The sequence below is a fragment of the Lagopus muta genome, chromosome 28, assembly GCF_023343835.1.
Source record: "Lagopus muta isolate bLagMut1 chromosome 28, bLagMut1 primary, whole genome shotgun sequence".
Lineage (NCBI taxonomy): Eukaryota > Metazoa > Chordata > Aves > Galliformes > Phasianidae > Lagopus > Lagopus muta.
Window position 1 is genome coordinate 836695 of NC_064460.1, and position 6182 is coordinate 842876.

Sequence of the window (6182 nt, forward strand, 5' to 3'; positions counted from 1 at the left end):
ACAAGCCACTAATTGCATAGCACCTAAGTTAATTCTGAAGGCATATGCCTTACTTCCGTAGGCTCTAATTTAATTCTGAAGGTATATGGCTTTAATTACAAAGGATCTAAGTTAATTCTCAGCGAATATGCCTTAATTCCATAGCATCTAAGTTAATTCTGAAGGTATCTGCCTAAATTATATAGGTTCTATGTTAATTATGAAGTATATCCCTTAATTCCATAGCACCTAAGTTAATTGTAAATGCGTATACCTTAATTATGTAGGGTCTAAGTTAATTCTGAAGGCATATGGCTTAATCCATAGGATGTTGTTTAAATCTGAAGGTAAATGCGTTTAATTCCATAGGATCGGAGTTAATTCTGATGGTGTATGCCTTAATTATATAGGTTCTATGTTTATTCTGAAGGTATAAACCACTAATTGCATAGGATCTAAGTTAATTCTGAAGACATATGCCTTAATTCAATAGGCTCTAATTTAATTCTGAATCTATATGCCTTTAATTCCGTAGGATCTGAGTTAATTCTGAAGGCTTATGCCTTAATTCCATGGGGTCTCAGTTAATTCTGAAGGTATATGGCTTAATTCCATAGCGTCTCAGTTAATTGTGAAGGCATATGACTTAATTATATAGGTTCTAAGTTAATTCTTAACGAATATGCCTTAATTATGTAGGGTCTAAGTTCATTTTGAAGGCATATTACTTGACTATGTAGGGTCTAAGTTAATTCTGAAGGTATATACCTTCATTCTATCGGATCTGAGTTAATTCTGAAGGCATATGCCTTTCATTCCATAGGATCTAAGTTAATTAAGAAGGCATAAGCCTATTTTATGTGGGATCTAAGTTAATTATGAAAGCATATGCCTTAATTGCATTGGATCTAAGTTAATTCTGAGGGACTATGCCTTAATTAAGTTGCATTTAAGTTAATTCTGAAGGCATATGCCTTACATCCGTAGGCTCTAATTTAATTATGAAGGTATATGGCTTTAATTACAAAGGATCTAAGTTAATTCTCAGCGAATATGCCTTAATTCCATAGCATCTAAGTTAACTCTGAAGGCATATGCCTTAATTATGTAGCGTCTAAGTTAATTCTGTAGCCATATGCCATTAATTGCCACGGATCTAAGATAATTGTGAAGGCATATGCCTTAATTCCATGGGATCTAAGTTAATTCTGAAGGCATATGCCTGAATTATGTAGAATCTAAGTTAATTCTGGAGGCATATGCCTTATTTTCATAGTATCTAAGTTAATTGTGAAGGCATATGCCTTTAATTCCATAGGGTCTGAGTTAGTTCTGAAGGCATATGCCTGAATTATGTAGTATCTAAGTTAATTGTGAAGTTATATGCCTTAATTCCATGGGATTAAACTTTATTCTGAAGGTATAGGCCTTAGTTATGTAGGGTCTAAGTTAATTCTGATGGCATATGCCTTAATTCCATAAGATCTAAGTTAATTCTCAAGGCATATGCCTTAATTACGTATGTTGTAAGTTAAGTCTGAAGGCATTTGCATTAATTCCATAGGATCTCAGTTAATTCTGAAGGCGTATGCCTTAATTATGTGGGGTCTGAGTTAATTCTGAAGGCATATGCCTTAATTCCATAGGATCTAAGTTAATTATGCAAGCATATGCTTAATTATGTAGAATCTATGTTAATTCTGAAGGCATATGCCTTAATTCCATAGCATCTAAGTTAATTCTGAAGGTATCTGCCTAAATTATATAGGTTCTATGTTAATTATGAAGTATATCCCTTAATTCCATAGCATCTAAGTTAATTGTAAATGCGTATACCTTAATTATGTAGGGTCTAAGTTAATTCTGAAGGCATATGCCTGAATTATGTAGAATCTAAGTTAATTCTGAAGGCATATGGCTTAATCCATAGGATGTTGTTTAAATCTGAAGGTAAATGCGTTTAATTCCATAGGATCGGAGTTAATTCTGATGGTGTATGCCTTAATTATATAGGTTCTATGTTTATTCTGAAGGTATAAACCACTAATTGCATAGGATCTAATTTAATTCTGAAGACATATGCCTTAATTCAATAGGCTCTAATTTAATTCTGAAGGTATATGCCCGTAGTTCCATATTATCTAAGTTAATTCTGAATCTATATGCCTTTAATTCCATAGGATCTGAGTTAATTCTGAAGGCTTATGCCTTAATTCCATGGGATCTAAGTTGATTGTGAAGGCATATGTCTTAATTATGTAGGGTTTAAGTTAATTCTGAAGTCATATGCCTTAATTCCATTAGATCTAACTTAATTCTGAAGGCATATGCTTTAATTATGCAGGGTATACGTTAATTGTGAAGGCATATGACTTAATCATATAGGTTCTAAGTTAATTCTTAACGAATATGCCTTAATTATGTAGGGTCTAAGTTCATTTAGAAGGCATATTACTTGACTATGTAGGGTCTAAGTTAATTCTGAAGGTATATACCTTCATTCTATAGGATGTGAGTTAATTCTGAAGGCATATGCCTTTCATTCCATAGGATCTAAGTTAATTAAGAAGGCATAAGCCTATTTTATGTGGGATCTAAGTTAATTATGAAAGCATATGCCTTAATTGCATTGGATCTAAGTTAATTCTGAGGGACTATGCCTTAATTAAGTTGCATTTAAGTTAATTCTGAAGGCATATGCCTTAATTACATAGGATTAAAGATAATTCTGAAGGCATATGCCTTAATTATGTAGAGTCGAAGTTAATTCTAAAGGCTTATGCCTTAATTGTATAGGATCTGAATTAATTATAAAGGCATACGCCTTAATTGCATAGGGTTGAAGTTAATTCTGAAGATTTATGCCTTAATTCCATACAATCTCAGTTAATTCTGAAGGCACAAGCCACTAATTGCATAGCACCTAAGTTAATTCTGAAGGCATATGCCTTACTTCCGTAGGCTCTAATTTAATTCTGAAGGTATATGGCTTTAATTACAAAGGATCTAAGTTAATTCTCAGCGAATATGCCTTAATTCCATAGCATCTAAGTTAATTCTGAAGGTATCTGCCTAAATTATATAGGTTCTATGTTAATTATGAAGTATATCCCTTAATTCCATAGCACCTAAGTTAATTGTAAATGCGTATACCTTAATTATGTAGGGTCTAAGTTAATTCTGAAGGCATATGGCTTAATCCATAGGATGTTGTTTAAATCTGAAGGTAAATGCGTTTAATTCCATAGGATCGGAGTTAATTCTGATGGTGTATGCCTTAATTATATAGGTTCTATGTTTATTCTGAAGGTATAAACCACTAATTGCATAGGATCTAAGTTAATTCTGAAGACATATGCCTTAATTCAATAGGCTCTAATTTAATTCTGAATCTATATGCCTTTAATTCCGTAGGATCTGAGTTAATTCTGAAGGCTTATGCCTTAATTCCATGGGATCTAAGTTAATTGTGAAGGCATATGCCTTAATTATGTAGGGTTTAAGTTAATTCTGAAGTCATATGCCATAATTCCATTAGATCTAACTTAATTCTGAAGGCATATGCTTTAGTTATGCAGGGTCTAAGTTAATTGTGAAGGCATATGCCTTAATTCCATGGGGTCTCAGTTAATTCTGAAGGTATATGGCTTAATTCCATAGCGTCTCAGTTAATTGTGAAGGCATATGACTTAATTATATAGGTTCTAAGTTAATTCTTAACGAATATGCCTTAATTATGTAGGGTCTAAGTTCATTTTGAAGGCATATTACTTGACTATGTAGGGTCTAAGTTAATTCTGAAGGTATATACCTTCATTCTATCGGATCTGAGTTAATTCTGAAGGCATATGCCTTTCATTCCATAGGATCTAAGTTAATTAAGAAGGCATAAGCCTATTTTATGTGGGATCTAAGTTAATTATGAAAGCATATGCCTTAATTGCATTGGATCTAAGTTAATTCTGAGGGACTATGCCTTAATTAAGTTGCATTTAAGTTAATTCTGAAGGCATATGCCTTACATCCGTAGGCTCTAATTTAATTATGAAGGTATATGGCTTTAATTACAAAGGATCTAAGTTAATTCTCAGCGAATATGCCTTAATTCCATAGCATCTAAGTTAACTCTGAAGGCATATGCCTTAATTATGTAGCGTCTAAGTTAATTCTGTAGCCATATGCTATTAATTGCCACGGATCTAAGATAATTGTGAAGGCATATGCCTTAATTCCATGGGATCTAAGTTAATTCTGAAGGCATATGCCTGAATTATGTAGAATCTAAGTTAATTCTGGAGGCATATGCCTTATTTTCATAGTATCTAAGTTAATTGTGAAGGCATATGCCTTTAATTCCATAGGGTCTGAGTTAGTTCTGAAGGCATATGCCTGAATTATGTAGTATCTAAGTTAATTGTGAAGTTATATGCCTTAATTCCATGGGATTAAACTTTATTCTGAAGGTATAGGCCTTAGTTATGTAGGGTCTAAGTTAATTCTGATGGCATATGCCTTAATTCCATAAGATCTAAGTTAATTCTCAAGGCATATGCCTTAATTACGTATGTTGTAAGTTAAGTCTGAAGGCATTTGCATTAATTCCATAGGATCTCAGTTAATTCTGAAGGCGTATGCCTTAATTATGTGGGGTCTGAGTTAATTCTGAAGGCATATGCCTTAATTCCATAGGATCTAAGTTAATTATGCAAGCATATGCTTAATTATGTAGAATCTATGTTAATTCTGAAGGCATATGCCTTAATTCCATAGCATCTAAGTTAATTCTGAAGGTATCTGCCTAAATTATATAGGTTCTATGTTAATTATGAAGTATATCCCTTAATTCCATAGCATCTAAGTTAATTGTAAATGCGTATACCTTAATTATGTAGGGTCTAAGTTAATTCTGAAGGCATATGCCTGAATTATGTAGAATCTAAGTTAATTCTGAAGGCATATGGCTTAATGCATAGGATGTTATTTAAATCTGAAGGTAAATGCGTTTAATTCCATAGGATCGGAGTTAATTCTGATGGTGTATGCCTTAATTATATAGGTTCTATGTTTATTCTGAAGGTATAAACCACTAATTGCATAGGATCTAATTTAATTCTGAAGACATATGCCTTAATTCAATAGGCTCTAATTTAATTCTGAAGGTATATGCCCGTAGTTCCATATTATCTAAGTTAATTCTGAATCTATATGCCTTTAATTCCATAGGATCTGAGTTAATTCTGAAGGCTTATGCCTTAATTCCATGGGATCTAAGTTGATTGTGAAGGCATATGTCTTAATTATGTAGGGTTTATGTTAATTCTGAAGTCATATGCCTTAATTCCATTAGATCTAACTTAATTCTGAAGGCATATGCTTTAATTATGCAGGGTATACGTTAATTGTGAAGGCATATGACATAATCATATAGGTTCTAAGTTAATTCTTAACGAATATGCCTTAATTATGTAGGGTCTAAGTTCATTTTGAAGGCATATTACTTGACTATGTAGGGTCTAAGTTAATTCTGAAGGTATATACCTTCATTCTATAGGATGTGAGTTAATTCTGAAGGCATATGCCTTTCATTCCATAGGATCTAAGTTAATTAAGAAGGCATAAGCCTATTTTATGTGGGATCTAAGTTAATTATGAAAGCATATGCCTTAATTGCATTGGATCTAAGTTAATTCTGAGGGACTATGCCTTAATTAAGTTGCATTTAAGTTAATTCTGAAGGCATATGCCTTAATTACATAGGATTAAAGATAATTCTGAAGGCATATGCCTTAATTATGTAGAGTCGAAGTTAATTCTAAAGGCTTATGCCTTAATTATGTAGGGTGTAAGTTAATTCTGAAGGCTTATGCCTTAATTGTATAGGATCTGAATTAATTATAAAGGCATACGCCTTAATTGCATAGGGTTGAAGTTAATTCTGAAGATTTATGCCTTAATTCCATACAATCTCAGTTAATTCTGAAGGCACATGCCACTAATTGCATAGCACCTAAGTTAATTCTGAAGGCATATGCCTTACTTCCGTAGGCTCTAATTTAATTATGAAGGTATATGGCTTTAATTACAAAGGATCTAAGTTAATTCTCAGCGAATATGCCTTAATTCCATAGCATCTAAGTTAATTCTGAAGGTATCTGCCTAAATTATATAGGTTCTATGTTAATTATGAAGTATATCCCTTAATT

At 32.6% G+C, this 6182-nt stretch overlaps 1 protein-coding gene and 1 long non-coding RNA gene across 5 annotated transcripts in view; one reads left to right on the forward strand and one right to left on the reverse strand.

Moving 5' to 3' along the window:
* LOC125685481 (uncharacterized) overlaps nucleotides 1-6182 on the reverse strand; it is a 28069-nt gene that overhangs the window by 18644 nt on the left and 3243 nt on the right. The window contains exon 2 of the long non-coding RNA XR_007373446.1: nucleotides 229-1790. This is a non-coding gene — a long non-coding RNA (uncharacterized LOC125685481). The remainder of the gene's footprint in view (nucleotides 1-228; nucleotides 1791-6182) is intronic.
* Nucleotides 1-6182, forward strand: part of LOC125685449 (nucleoporin NUP42-like) — a 30597-nt gene that overhangs the window by 5742 nt on the left and 18673 nt on the right. The window contains exon 1 of one of the 4 annotated variants that reach the window (XM_048928504.1): nucleotides 1662-1726. The exons of 2 other annotated variants lie outside the window; for them this stretch is intronic. The gene's annotated coding sequence lies outside the window, so the exon portion shown is untranslated. Of the gene's footprint in view, nucleotides 1-1661; nucleotides 1727-4449; nucleotides 4770-6182 lie in introns of those variants that run through there. One more of the 4 variants, XM_048928507.1, reaches the window with a different exon arrangement.